Source organism: Microtus pennsylvanicus, chromosome 1 (assembly GCF_037038515.1).
Source record: "Microtus pennsylvanicus isolate mMicPen1 chromosome 1, mMicPen1.hap1, whole genome shotgun sequence".
Taxonomy (NCBI): Eukaryota; Metazoa; Chordata; class Mammalia; order Rodentia; family Cricetidae; genus Microtus; species Microtus pennsylvanicus.
Genome location: NC_134579.1, coordinates 71,125,856 through 71,141,362, shown reverse-complemented (window position 1 = coordinate 71,141,362; position 15,507 = coordinate 71,125,856). Strand labels below are relative to the sequence as shown.

At 45.8% G+C, this 15,507-nt stretch overlaps 1 protein-coding gene across 5 annotated transcripts in view; it reads left to right on the top strand.

Annotated features, from left to right (window-relative positions):
* Window positions 1–15,507, top strand: part of St6gal1 (ST6 beta-galactoside alpha-2,6-sialyltransferase 1) — a 139,952-nt gene that overhangs the window by 74,600 nt on the left and 49,845 nt on the right. Inside the window, exon 1 of one of the 5 annotated variants that reach the window (XM_075967790.1) lies at window positions 14,272–14,398. The exons of the other annotated variants lie outside the window; for them this stretch is intronic. The gene's annotated coding sequence lies outside the window, so the exon portion shown is untranslated. Of the gene's footprint in view, window positions 1–14,271; window positions 14,399–15,507 lie in introns of those variants that run through there. 5 annotated transcript variants of the gene reach the window in all.

Here is a 15,507-nt window from a genome sequence, read left to right as displayed (position 1 = left end):
GGATGTGCCTTCTTGGAGCAGATCTAAAGTTGGCCTGAGGAAGTTTTGACAATACAATTGTGGTATTCACCACTACCAAGTCCTAGACAGCTTCCTGAGTGGCACCCATGATATGCAAATATGAACAGTGTAGCCAAGGTTTTGAAATCTGAACTGATGTCAGCTGCCACTTATAAAAGGGTAAGGGGCAGTATCAACAGCTTCATTGCCTGCCAAAACAGACAGAACCCACATTTCTCAGGGGATTTCAACAGGACCCAGCATCTCATAATACAGTGTTTAAGTGTCCAGGTTACAATTCAGCTTGCGTTTACTCAATATAAAAAAAAAATCCCAGACAAAGTCCAACTGTATTGAAAGAAAAGATAATAAAGCAAAACCGACTCCGGGATGACTCAGACCGGGTTGGGGCAGTCCTTGTATCCATTTTCTGGTCTTGAGATGAATGAAAAAACCACCCAATTTCTCAGCAGAGAAACGAAACCAGTGCAGAACAACTAGATGGGCATTTTAAACCAAAATAATGACCTCGGAAGCAACTCATTCACTGGGTCTGCTTAGCTGCAGAATGAAGATGACGGATAAAGGAATCAGTGAGCCGGAAGGTAGATAGATAGAAATTTTATCGTATGGAGAGCAGGAAAAATAAAGTTGGAAAAAACCAGTATTTCACAGAAACAATATTGGAGAAACAGAATTTCATAAGATAATATCAAGAGGTTGGAAATTTGTGTTGTTGGAGTTTCTTCTAGACGTTGAATATAAAGATATTGGTGTAGGGAAAGTACTTGAAGAAGGGCTAAAAATGTCCCAAGTGCAAAGAAAGAAATTTACAAACTATAGATTCTGTCAGTAATTTCAAAGAGGGCAAAGTCAATGAGCTACTTTATAATTAAGGCTGCTCATTGGCTTCTGCTTCTTCCAGGCAGCTGGCCTGGCCTGGGGTTATTCTTTACCACTTGGCTTCTACAAAGAGAGTGACTCTTCAGCAGTCTGAACTGTTTACTCTTGGGAGGGAAGAGCCTAGGAAATCTGGTCAGTTTCAGGAACTTCCTGAGCCCGTTCTAAGTTGTTTACCTTCTGTCCAAAGGTGCTTCTGTGAAGAATGGAATGCTTCAGTCTTCCAAATTCATAGAAACTGCTACCCAGTTCCAAGGCTCTGTTGTCAGTCTGCCTGCTCCTAACTGAATTCTACAAATTCTTTAGTACAAAGGGGAGTGCTGGGAAGTTTGAACTCATGGAACAAAAAGGGAAATGTAACTGATATGTTCCCTAGTAAACACATATAAAAATAAGCAAAATGCCCGTGACCTTATGTACACAATGACCACAGAGAAGTGCCAGTATTTCTGGGTGTATTTCAATTCATTTTTCTCAATGAGTAGACACGTCTGTCTGTCTCTTGGGTGTTTGATCCATTCATTTCTTTCTTCCTCTATTCCTCCTCTGCTTTCTTCCCCTTCCTCTCGCTATTTCTTCCCTTTAAAAATCAACCAATCTATCTATCTATCTATCTATCTATCTATCTATCTATCATCTATCTATCTATCTATCTATCTATCTATCTATCTATATCTATCTATACGTATGCTTGCCTATCTGTGCAGAACACGTGTGCAGTGCCAGAAGAGGCCAAAGGCAGCGTGGCAACCACTGGAGCTATGAACAGGTAGTTATGAACCACTTGATATAGGTAGGAGCTGAAACCAAGTCGTCTGCAATGGCAGTCAGTGCTCTTAGCTGAGGACCCACCTTCCTGACCCCTTTCTTCCATTTTTTATTTCCTTTAAAATAAGATTTTAGGGGTTTGTGAGTTTATTTCATTAATTTACATTATATTCTGGGCATTTTCTTGTTTTGTAAAACAACAAACAACAACAAAACACAAAACAAAATTTTAATGCATTAAAACTTTTAAGCTTGAGGATGGCACTTTATTATATGTTTAAAGGAGGCCCTCTGACATTTGTGGGTGTGATGACACTGTGCCAGGATCGTCTCAGCTTGCCTGGGGTGGGCAGTGCTGAGGGACAAGGGTAGCCATGAGCAGTTGCCAGTAGGCTTCTGCTTTATGCATGTGGCCTTGTCATTAAAGGAAACCTGAAAGACTCTTCAGAAATGTGGGTTCTAATTGATTATATTCCACCTGTGGATATTCCACGTGTTCAATGATTCCTCTTTGGTTGGGTCAGGGTTGTTGCAGGTTTTAAATGAACTGAGGTGAAATTCAAGGCTTGGAGACCCTCTCACTTCGTCCCTCCATTGTACAGCAGAATTCTATACAATTTTATGAGGAGTAAGCCTGGTGGCCAGTGAGCAGAACGGAAAAGGTAGCTGTATTGTCCTTGCTGCCAGAGCCTCAGGGTAAACAATGCGGACTCACCACAGCTGCCTGAGTACTGGTTCCCCTCTCCCAGGGAAGGCTCCTGCAGGAATCACTAATGGTATTCAGAGCACTGCCTCTTTGCCTCTCTTTCTTCACCACTTGGCTGTCTGAGGTCATTCATTCCCCCTGGGCATGAGGTGGGGGGAATTCTTCTTGGTCAATTAGTTGGTCTGGGAACTTACTCTGTTCACTGCTGGCTCTTAGGAATAGTAGGAACACCCTTCACAGTGATTGGTCTGGAGGAGTGCAGGATTTCAGGTGAGTTTGTGAGACAGCACCTTGCCTTATATACTAGAGCAAGGTTCAGCCCTGGATCATGGTCTTTGCAGGACAACTCCGCCAAGCTAATGCCCTTACTTCAGTTGATGAGCTTCCTCCCGCCTTGCTCTTCTGTGCCCAGATTTGGTGTTTCAGAGGTGAACATGCTTTTGTTAAAGGTACACACGAACACCGGAAACAAAATGGGGCTGCTGCTAACTTGCCTGCTTGCAGACCAAGAGAGGCCTCTTGGTGGGGATTTGGGCATCACTAGGGGTAATAAGTATCATTGAGATTATCTGGACGGAGAGTGAGTGGTGGGGCCAACAACCTTACAACCCTGAACTCTCCTGGAATCAGGACTGAGAGGCCTTGGGCTTCTTGGTTTCTCCCTGGGTCAGCTCACTGATGCCTGGTGTCTTCCTGGACACATTCCTGGGCAGGAGCTTGAAGGAAGTGGAGATGGTGGAGGTATGGCTGTTCTGATTTTTAAGCTAAGGAGAAATCCAGAGTTAGTTGATTGGTTCTGCTCTGAGGAGTTGGGTACACAATTACACAGTATTTTTCTGTTGTGAGTGGGCCATACCCTCTGTTCCATGCCGTGATGTGAGCACACAAACAGGGTGAAAGAGGTTGCACTCTTATGGTGAGTGACTCCTATGGTAGAGAAGTGACTCTGCCAGCAGTGTTTGCCCCAGTTCACAATTACCCAGTGTGTTAATTAATGCAAGGAGCCCTCCAGAGCTGTGGAAGGAGCCTCCAGTGCTCTGTCTCCTGTATGGACCAGTTTGAAACTGGACAGAACTTTGTCCATATTTTGTTGTCTGTGGCTTCATGGAAAGGATAAAGTAATAGCACTGAATGGAAAAATTTAAAGTAAGACAACTTTCATATGTCAATCTGATATACTCTGATGTCTGTTATTTCCTTTGTATTTCATTCCATTTTGTGAATAGGGAATATACTATTTTGGTTTTATGCGTGCATGCATGTGTGTGTGTGTGTGTGCGCGCGTGTATGTACACACACAAAGAGTAAGGGGGAGAGAGATAGAGAGACAAGAGACTCACTACATAAGTCAGGGGTGGCTTTGAACTTATGACTCTCTTACCTAGTTCCTTAGTGCTGGAATTACAAGCCTAAGATGTGGGTCTCAGTTTGTGGCAGGCTTGCCTTGAGTCCCTGGGCTTCAGGAACTCAGCTTCCTGAGTACCACTCTTAGCTGTGAGATAGGGGCTTTTTCATCTTTCCAAGTAGACACAGAAGGTGGGTGACTTCTAAGGAGCATGTGGAGACTGTGATTTGATTCAGGAGCAAACACAGCCTACATATGTGTCCAGTATGGGGATTTTCTATTGTTCAGTTTTCTTGGCTTCAACATCATCTACTCTGCCTCTCATTCCCCTAAGGGTTCTGTTCTGTTTCCTTTGTCATGGGGAAGTTTTTGAAACAGGAGAAATTTAAAGGGGGGGGGGGCAAATATTGGTTTTGTTGAGATGAACACTTAGGTCCTGGGTTAAGCCAAAGGCAAATATTGACTCATGACACTCCCAGAAATGCCATCTCAATTCTCAGAAAGAAAGACTTCCCACCCCACAGCAGCTGAGCCAGGTTCTGGGCTCCTGTCACTCCTGCCTACTTGCTGGGGCTCCACATGTATAGATCTTACAACAGAGAAAATAAATCCTGGGGTATTCTGATGTGGGAGGTGATGTATGTTGTGAATATGTTTTATTGCCATTGGTTAATTGTACAGTCCATACTACTACGTGTATTATGGTACTACACCCGTAGTGCGGCACTTGCACTACAGGACCATTCACGAGCTGGGCAAGGGCCTGGAGCTTTAAACACACAAAGACACACAGACAGAGACAAGGGTCATCCTTGAAACAAGAATGTCCCTTTATTGTATACCAGAGCTCTTATATATAGATCCTAAACTGATAAGGCACACCCCAGCCAAACCCACCAGAAACTACTCCCCTGCCATCAGGAACTCCTGAGAGTCTCATGCTCAAAGTAGCTACAAACACAAGAAAACAAGTTGTTTTTCTCAGAGCAGCTAAGCATAACAAGTTGTTTACAGGAAATTCAGGGTCTGGGCCCACATTCCCCAACAGTTAATAAAGAAGCTGCTTCCAGCCAGTGGCTTAAAAGAATATAGCTAGGCTGGAAAAAATATATAGAGAGAGTAGGTGAGAATCAAAGACAAGCCACGTAGACCCACCAACTACAGACACTGGATGCCTGACAGAACTTTACCCAGTAAGCCACAGCCACGTGGCAATACACAGATTAATGGAGATGGGTTAGTTTAGGATATATGAGCTAACTAAAAATACACTTAAGCTATTGACCAAATGGTATTGCAAAGGATATAATTTCTGAGAGATTGTTTTGGGTCTGAAACAAAACAAAACAAAAGCCCAAAATGAATGAGCAGCCTCCCCCAACAGAATGGCGCCCAACATGGGGCTGACTATATCCACATAAAAAAGCCTGAGAGAGCTTATAAAGAAACACAAAAACAGAGTTTAGCACAACTTTTTGGTAGCAACAACTTCTCTGATGGGCTCTGTTTCACAGAGATGAGACTCCTTAGAGAGAAGGCTTCCTGACTCAGCAGCAGCAAAAACTGTACGGCTCCTTTAAGAAGGCTTACTCAATCATGATAGTTCCTCCAGGAGGTCAAGCACTTAAATGAGGTCTGTGAGCAACCTGTTACAAACTGCTTAATGGTGACACAGATCCACTGTGACCCTGGATCTGGGGCAGAGAGAGTGGCTCTCAGAGGCAGCGCACATGCTTCTGCCATGTTGGACTGGGTGGAGTAAGCAGGCAGGACTGCAGAGTTGGTCCTAGCCATACCCACTTAACATTTAAAAAAAAAACCAACAAACTTCTCAGGTCAGGCTCACCTGATGACCATGATGTCTGCTATGTAGAGCCTTTGGTGAGCTGTTCCAGCTGCCAGATAGCTAGTCCTGCACACGGCTCTCTGAGCACCTCACGTCTTTCTCTGCAGTCAGGTCTACCTGAACACCTACACGACTCTTCTCCCTCACGGAGTCCATAAATGCAGGCTTATAGGAATGTCTCTATCTGTTGAATGAGATTCATCCCCCAAGTACAAAAATCCTGAGCATACACTAGCTGTTGGGTGTCCTTGGGAGTCATGGGTTACAAGCAGTTACTTTTCACTTCTGGCTGCACTGAGGTTATGGAGAACTTGAGAAACTGGGTCCTGGTCTGACAGTGTGAACTCCCTATGCGCTGAGCTGGGGCTTTGTACTGGCTAGCTAGTCTTTAATGTCAGCTTAACACAAGCCAGAGTTAATTTGGAAGAGAGAATCTTAACTGAGAAAATGCCCCCATAAGATCTGCCAGTAGCTGAGTCTGCAGTACGTTTTCTTGATTAGTGATTGATGTGAGAGGGTCTAGCCCATGGTGGGTGATGCTACCTGTGAATGGTGGTCCTGGGTTCTATAAGAAAACAGGCTGCGTAAACCAGGAGGAGCAAGCCAGAAAGCAGTGCTCCTCCATTGCCTCTGTATCAGTTCCTGCCTCGAGTTCCTGCCCTGACTTCCCTCAGTGATGGGGTGTGACCTAAGAGTTGAAGCTGAAATAAATCCTTTCTTCCCCTAACTGGTCATGGTGTTTCATTTTAGCAAAAGACAGAAACTAGTACTAGGTCTTGAGGAATTCTGACAGACCTGACTACGTGTTTGGGGAGGACTGTAGTTTCATTTAAACTTTGGGTGGGAAAAGTTGAGCTTAGTGGGCAGTTTTGTGGAAGTCAGAAAGGTAAGTGTGCTGAGAGACATGCAGATGATGGGACCTGGCTCTCTGTGGGAAGTTTGGGAGTCCCTTAAAGACTATCTATCCAGACCATTGCTACTTTGGATTAAATATCTGTGGTTCAGATCAACTGGCACTGAAGAAATGGCTGTGATAACCAGAGACCAGTGAAACTGAAATCTTTGCATTGTTGGGACAATGGATGCTGGTCAGTAGAAAATAGACCAGCATCCCTGAGGTGAAACCTGGGAAATATTTCCTCATTCAGCACAGGCGGCCAAGGTTGTACCTCCTGCTGACAGCCGAACTCGGTAGTGCCAGAGTCACCCAGGCGGTACCAGTTTTGACAGTGGGAAGGGGTCCTAGAGAGCAGCTGGGGCTTGACACTGTGTGGCCGGACTGGAGTCCCCGAGGAGAGGCCATTGGTGAAGTTGTAATCTCAGGTGTAGTCGAAGCCCCAGGTTGGAAGGTGTCTTGGAGAGATGTTGAGTTTGGCACTGTGTGGCAGGGTCAGAGTCCTTGAAAAGAGCCCAGGAGAAGCTATTGGAGTATTTTGAAGATGCCCAAACCATTAGATGACTGCCAAGGACAGCCAGCCTGAGCCTACGAGACAAACTGTGTGTGCTGTGGACGGCAGAGCCAGAGATGTCTGGCTTGCTTTGGAACCCAGAAGGTTGTGAGTGACTCTCATACACTGGACACTGAGTTATTCACCCGTACAGTTTGGTTTTGCCTTGTTTGGACTATAACTGTACCCTGGCTCTTCCTTCTTGGGGCAAAATTATTTAATTTAGTTTTGATTTTACAGAAGTCCTCAGTTAAGAGACTGGGGGATTTTTTTAGACTGGATATTTTAGAGAGAATTTGCATGGTTGAGACTGAGCTGTTCAAGTGTTTGAAGTAAAACTGTTAGGTGCCCCCCCCCACTCAATCAAGAAAGGAGCTAATGAATTGAATAGGTAGTTCTCAAAAGAAGAAATAAGAGTGAGTGACCAATAATAGCTATTATCAAGAAAACAATCAACTGAAGCTGGCAAGGATGTGGGAAAGGAGCCCTTCTTCACTGCTGGTGGGAATGTACTTTGGTTCAGACACTACAGAAATGAATATGGCGGTTCCTGAAAAGGCCACAAATAGAAATCCCATATGACTCAGCTGGGCCACATCTGGGTACAGAGCCAGCGAATGAAGTCAGCACGCTGCAGCAGCTCCAGCACGTCTATGCATAGTCCTGCACTGTTTGTCGTAGCCAAGACATGGAACCGGCGTAAATGTCCGTCAGCCAATGAGTGGACAAAGAAAATGAGATACCTAGATGCTGTGGACTTTGATTCAGCTCTAAAGAATTGTGACAGGACAGCAAAGTGGAACCGACAGTCCCTGGTCACTGTGCTGAAAGAAATAAGCCAGACTCAAACAAACTTCATTTTTCTTTTATATATAGGTTCTAAGTGTGTGTGTGTGTGTGTGTGTGTGTGTGTGTGTGTGTGTGTGTGTGTCTCAGATGAAAGTAGGAAGGGGCAGGGCAGTGTGGTGCATGCTTTTAATCCCAGCACTCGGAAGGCAGAGGCAGGTAGATATCTGTGAGTTCGAGGTGAACCTGGTCTACAGATCTATCTAGTTCCAGGATAGCTAGGGCTGTTACACAGAGAAGCTCTGTCTCAAAAAACTGAAGAAAGAAAGAAATAAGGAAGGAAGGAAGGAAGGAAGGAAGGAAGGAAGGAAGGAAGGAAGAAAGGAAAGGAGCCAAGAGAACAGAAGAGGAAGAGATCTAAATGGGGCTGAAAAAAAAAGAGAAGGCAATGGGATTTATGTATCATGGGAGGTAGGGTGAGGGGCAAAATTCATTTATTAATATGCCAACTTCCCAGATCATACAAAGAATAAATATAAAATGCTAAATTAAATAAAGCAACTTTACAAAAATAGTATTAAATTATTGAATGAATTTGAAAGAAATTCATGTGACTCAAAGTCACCTGAAAATGGCAGTTAATAAAATAGTTCAATATGAGAACAAATACACACACAGAGTAGAGGCTTTGAGTTCAGAAGATCCTGGGTTCAAGAGTTGGCTCCGCCCTTTACCAGCAGAAGCCCTTCAAGGACCTTCTGACCTATGAAACAGGCTGGAAAGACCAACTTTGCAGTCCTGTGGTGAGGGCGGAGTGCAGATTTTGAAGCAGCAGCCCCTATTGTGTCTGGATGCCCTGAGTCAATGACACGAAGTCCAGAGAGCTGGACCGTTACGTGGATCAGGTAGGAAAGCCTTTGGCAAAAGAGTCTGTAGTAATTAGTGCCTGGCGAGGGATTTACTCAGCCCAGGGCTGAGCTGCTCTTGCTCCTGCTCCTCTTGGGAAAGGTGTGGCCTCATCCCATCTGTGAGGGGCACACTATTGTAAGCTGTAACATGTAGGTTCCGATCAGTTCAGTCAGAATCCATTGAGAGTAATGTTGGGCGCCAGTGTTAACACTGCTGCCAGGATACTGTGAGCAGACGTGAGCAAGCCTTTCCTCCTCCGGTTTACTTCCCCTTTCTCCATGCATGGTGCTGTGTGGGCTTAGCCTGGTCCTAGGGAAGATATTAGTTTACCAAGACGAGAGCTCAAAGCACTTCTTAGGCTGGTAACAGTAAGGGGAGGTTAACTGTATTCAGTGACTATGGCATCTAGGAAATGTCCACTGGAGGGGTGGTTTCGAGGTTAAAACCATGGATTCCTCTTCCAGACGACCCTGGGCTCCATTTCCGACATCCACAACTCAAAACTGCCTATAACGCTAGTCCCAAGGGATCCATAGCCTTCTAGATGCCCACTTTTGACCACTGGAGGCACCAGGCATGCCCATGGTTCTCAGATACACATGCAGTCAAAACACCCATACACACGAAATAATTTAACTCAAGGCCAGGGGATTCTGGCCCTGATTTCCTTTTGCACTGATGGGCAAGGACATAATAGAAGGCAAGAACAGCCCTTGACATGACCCCTGCACGTGGACGGTCTGGGTGAAACGATGCTGAAGACAACGTTCTCACAAAAGACACGGTTAAACTCAGGTTCCAACAGAGAAATTTATGGCCTTAGGTTTAGGAGAAAACTCTGGTTCTGAGACAGGGCCTTGCTCTGTGGTACGCAGGGTGGCATTGACCTCACCGTGCAGCCCTGGCTGGCCTCTCACTCTCCTCCTCTTACCGCTGCCTCTGGGATTGCTTTGTATACTGTCACACATGTCCAAGATTGAAGAGAAAATTCTTGACGTTTGACTTCCTTCCTTCTTCTCTCTCTCTTTCTCTCTTTTTTTTTAACTTTGCAGCCATCTTGACCCTCTTGCGATTTAGCATATGGGACTTGTCGGCAGCCCATTCCCCTGCTTGTTATAGCTACACTGCTGACTGTCCACAGCGGAGGCCTCTCAGATCCAAAGGGCATCCTCTCCCCAGTAAAAGACAGACCCACCAACGTATCCAAAATAGAATCTCCACCCAGCTCAACCTGAGCTATATAGGAGGATTCCTGGCGGTTAAATAATTTCTCAAGAACTAGTGAAGCTGTTTGCCATTTGCCAAAAGGAGTCCGTCCCCTTACTTCTGACAAAAGGGATACATGGCTCTCAAAGTATCACATAGGTGTGACTCCTATCAATATGTCCAAGTCCATGCTGGCCTCCAAACCCCCTACTCACAAGTACTTGTTCTACATTTCAAAGCCCATTCTGGCATCTGGTCCTTCTCATCTCCTCCTTTAGCCTAAACTCCCCCAGGCTCAGGGGCTTCCCTTCCTGCAGCTACTGAGCCCTTTTATAACCCAGCTATTCTTTTCTCACTGTTCTTGGCCCCTGCTGTTCCCACCGTGCTCTCTCTGTTCTCTCCCTGCTGCTTCTCCCTACTCCTGCAGGTAACCCTGACCGTATCCGGTCTGCTGCCCTGTTCAGCCTACTTCTTTCTTTCTCTGCTCTGAACTCTCCCAGATGCCTCTGGCTGTTTTCTCCCCCTTAACCCGTCCTGTTGGCAATGTCTTTACCGCAACCCCCTTTGCATAGATCTGGTGCTGAAACCCTCCCACACAAGGTCCTCTTTTTGGTATAGGTGCTCCTTGCAAGGCATTTGCCCGCTAAGTGCTGAGCTGGGAAGGGAGGCTCACATCTGGTCAAGCAGTCACTAAAATCCTGGTTTTAACTTGATTTCTAAGCCCTCATTCTGTTTCTTCTGGATAAACTTAGAATGGATTAGCCCTGCCAAGTGAGGGGCAGTTGGGGGTATTTAAGTGCCTGCCTGAGTCAACTATGGAAACCTGCTCTCTGGGAGGTATGCTGAAGTCCACTGCGGGGGCTGGAAATTATCATTACATAAGGCAAAACTGGGTGCATTCAAGGTGCTGTGGTCCTAGATAAGAGAGTGGTGATAAACTTAAAGTGAGCTATGAAAACCACTATTCCTTGCACAAGGTCTCCTGGGAACCAGTATCGCAAGAAACGTGGTGGGGCCTATATTCCACAGTAAATCTGCATAGCAAGGAAGCTGGGTTTCTTTGTGTGGCGCTGAACTTTTATTTGCAATTTGTTAACGATGATCGTCTCCTTGGCAGACCTCTTACGGGAGTGATGTCTGCTTATTTAACAGCATCCAAGAACTGAGATTCCTAGTTAACAACAGCTGTCAAAATCTAGCGATTATGTCAGGCTAAAACGAGATACAAAAGGTACTTGGCGTGAATTGGTTTAGGAGCCATTGGCTCTGTCTAATGCCTTGTTAGTTTGTGGTTCTAGCGAAATGCTGTGTGCAAGGCAGAAGGATGAAGTAGTTGAACAGTTCATCAGGTTCTTATGTCAGTAGCAACAAATCACAAACCTCCAGGCAGTTTCTGCTGGGTGGCTCTCAGGGTAATGCTTGTTGCTAAAAGCTAACAAGACAACATGGTTTGTACAACAGATTTCTAAATCACCTTGATCCAGAAGTGACCAGTTTTGTTGTATAACACTTGATGATAACTAGTGAAATGATCAAGGAGACAAATCATGACAAGGCGGTAGCCAGCAGCAGTCATGACTTGGTTGCTTAATGACAGGCATGCATGGGAACACAGCCAGTTTGTCTGTTAGAATAATGTGGTTTACTTCATTTGGGCTACTATAGTGTTGTATGAGAGACTTTTTGGGGTTGTTTTTGTTTGTTTGTTTGAGACAGGGTTTCTCTGTGTAGCCCTGACTGTCCTGGAACTCTTTCTGTAGACCAGGCTGGCCTTGAACTCACAGATATCAATCTGCCTCAGCCTCTAGAATGTTGGGATTAAAGGCCTGCACCACCACCACCTGGCGAGAGAGAGAGAGAGAGAGAGAGAGAGAGAGAGAGAGAGAGAGAGAGAGCTTTTTTCTGGAAAGGCATAGTGCACACGAATCTATTCACTCCAGAAAGAGAGCCCACAACAGACCAAAGGGATGCTTGCACCAACGTCCAACTTTAGAGTTTTTATTAGGATTACTAACTGGAGTTTGGGGGAGGGGCTACTTACAGGAGCAAGGATGACTCACGTAGCTGTGTCATTGAAAAGGCCAGCCTGGCAACTCAAGATGCTCCCATTGTCAGCTCAAGACCTCCCATTGGCAGTTCAAGTGGTTGTTGTGTAGTCCTGGGGAATGGGACATCTCAGATATGTTTATCTCCTGAGCCTCCCCCTTTTTCCTGGGGTTGGAGTGGTGGGGGAGTTGATAATGTTCCAATTTGGAGGAAACAGCTAAATAATATACAAAGACATCTTAAAATGATGGTGTAAACTCTGAACCTCATTTCTTCACTAAAGAAAACCCTGACCTTTTGTCAATACCCTTGCTCCTAGGCTGATAAGATCAATTTTGATAACATAAAAAGCTAACACACAGTAGGACCTCAGTAAAGAAGTCTATGTGTCTTCTTTGAGCTACAGTGTATGAGCTGCAATGGTAGCTCCTCCTCCCCTTCCCCACCCTCATCTTTAACACCACAACCACCACCACCACTACCATCATAACCACCACAACCTCCATCACCACCAACACAATCGACACCACCTCCACCATCACCACTACAACCTCCATCACCACTAACACCATCATCACCACTACCACCATTGCCACCACCATCACCACCACCTCCACCGTCACCACTACAACCTCCATTACCACTACCACCATTGCCACCACCATCACCACCACCTCCACCACCACCACCATCACCACCACCTCCACCGTCACCACTACAACCTCCATCACCACTAACACCATCATCACCACTACCACCGTTGCCACCACCATCACCACCACCTCCACCACCACCATCATCACCACCACCTCCACCACCACCACTACAACCTCCATCACCACTAACACCATCATCACCACTACCACCATCACCATCACCTCCACCACCACCATCATCACCACCACCTCCATTGTCACCATTACAGCCTCCATCACCACTAACACCATCATCACCACCACCACCTCCACCACCACCATCATCACCACCACCACCACCATCGCCACCACCTCCATTACCACCTTCTTTGTTTTGTTTTTTGAAAGAGGATCTCACACTATTTTCCAGGCTGGACTTAAGCTTTCATGCCCCTGCCTCAGCTTTTACATTGAGAGTTGAGGTTGTGGGAATGAATCACTAGACTTCTTGGGATGCCTTCCTTTTGTACCTTCTCTGGTCTGTTGCCTACTGTAGCGGATTCTCAGTACCATAGCTGGAATGAGCCTTATCAAACATGTCAACCAGGGAAAGCAAAACGTCTTATGTCAGTTTAAAGCCCCACAGGCTCTGACGGCTCTCAGGACCCAGCTCTCTGATCCAGGCCTTGCATTGTTGTGGAAGTATGACAGCCTTGTTCCTATCTGCGAATCCTTCCTTCTGTGTAAAACCCTCTTGTCTGAGAAGACTGCATGGCCCCCTCCTTGCACCTCCTGCCAGTCTGTGAAGATGCCCTTTTGTTGGGAGGGGGGGAGCCTTTACACACCCAGTTTATTGTCCACTCAGCTAATTTCCGTCTTTTTGCCCACTCTAATTGCCTGCAGAAAAGCGTATCTCGTCCCAAAGTTCTGCCTGCATATGTATTTGCTTGGTTTTTTTTCCCCCCCTAACTACAGGGCGAATGTTAGGCAGGGGAATCTCTGGCTTTTAGGATTTCCCTCCTCTCCATCTTTCTTGGTTGAACGTGCCCACTGTGAGCACTGGGCATATGTTTCCTCCACACTTTGGGACTACAACAAAGTAGAAGAAGCTGCCCCATTCCCTACTTCTATGCTCCTAGATGGTAGGACTTAAATCTTTTTAGACGTAAAACCAGAGCAACAATGAGAAAAACCACGAGAACTGCTGAACTTAAAATATAATTGGGTATCAGTTCAAGGTCTGAAATCTGGCACTCGGTTTTGAGGATTCAGAGCAGGAAGAATGTGAGGAGTGGCAGGGAGAGCCATCTTTAAGAAGTTAATAGTTCCAGATCTCTGTTATAATATGACCTTACATATTATAAACAAAGAATGTTTAAGGCTATTTGGACTCAGTCTCCTCATAGAACCCCAGCCAAGAAAAGCTCTAGGGTTGGGGAACTGATATGAAACCTTAAGGCACTTGAGAAGAAGAAATATATATACAACATTCATACACACACACACACACACACACACACACACACAGACACACAGACACACACACACACACAGACAGTGGGGGCAGTAAAGATTAGAAGGAAGTGAAACAGTTCCTCTTCCTGGTGCGAAGACAGACCAGAATTTTCTACTTTCCTGCAGCAGCTTAGGGGTGTGGTGTGGTGTAGGGTGGAGTGGAGAAAAAGAAGTGGATGTGTTAGCAGTATGGTGTTTGCTCAGTCCTCTTTATTGTCTCTTTCTGTGCCGCCCTCCTCTGCTGATCCCTTTGATTATGGAGCGGAATGCAGCTTGGTCTTTGGTGTGGTAAGACTGGGGGAGATGCCCTCTGGGGGGTATGGCATCTACTACTGGCCCTGGGGAGTGGGTGATATGCCTTCTGTAGAAGGAGGGCTAATGGGGCGCGAAGGGCAGCTTTTCATCAAGAACCTGTGCAACAGACTGGCAAACATTTGCCTGCAGGGTACAAGGCTGAAGGCAGCAAATGGCCAGGAGGTGTTTTATCAATTCAGATTAACTGGCTTTGGTCAGGGACTACAGGTACAAGGTCAGTGCCCTTCTCCCACGAGTTCTGTTTGCTAGGCTGTCAGACAATCTCTGTGGGAATAGGTCCCGGTGTTTCTGAAGACTCTGGCATCTTTTCCGTCTTTGTCCGCCAGGCTAGAGAAACATCAGATCTCTGGTAAGAGAACCCTTTAGAAGCCTGAATCTTTTAGAAAGCTCCTTTTTTTTTTCCCTCAAAGTTTTGATCTTGGCAGGATTTGCCCACCTCTACCCCCACTTAGCTTTATTATGCTTGGCTTTGGGTAAACATTACGAAGGCTGCTGCCCCTCCGATTGCAAATGGCTCAGAACTAAACTCATTTTTCAGATTCCCAGCTATCACCAACTTTCTTGCTGTTTATCATGTGCCTTTGCTAGCAAAGTAGTGACTTGTCCGATTCATTCCCACTTGACCCACGCGGGCTTCCACTTCAGGAGAAGTTTTCATCTTGACCCATGTGGGTTTCTAACTTTAGGAGCTCGGGTGTTGGAATCGAACAGCCAAAGTATGTTCCCAGGTGCTGATTGTATTCCCTCAGGCACTCCTGTGGTTGCGGTCCTATCGTGAGCCCCACCACATCGCAGGCACACAGAGTGCACACAGACAGCATTCAAGTATTGTTGTCTGGAGAATATGAGGCAGTGTGGTAAAAACATGTCATTGAATAGTTACCATACCTGGTACAGGTGACTTCGAAGTATAACTTGTGTCTTGCAGAGGAAGTGCAAGGATTACCGAACTCGATTCCCCAAATGGACAGGTAGAAAAGTCAGCATTTAAGTCTGCAGTTTTGAGACCGTAACTCCAGCTAATGCTTTCTCCAAAGTCAGGCATCTCTATTTGTGATAAAGTACTATTAGCACCCCCATTT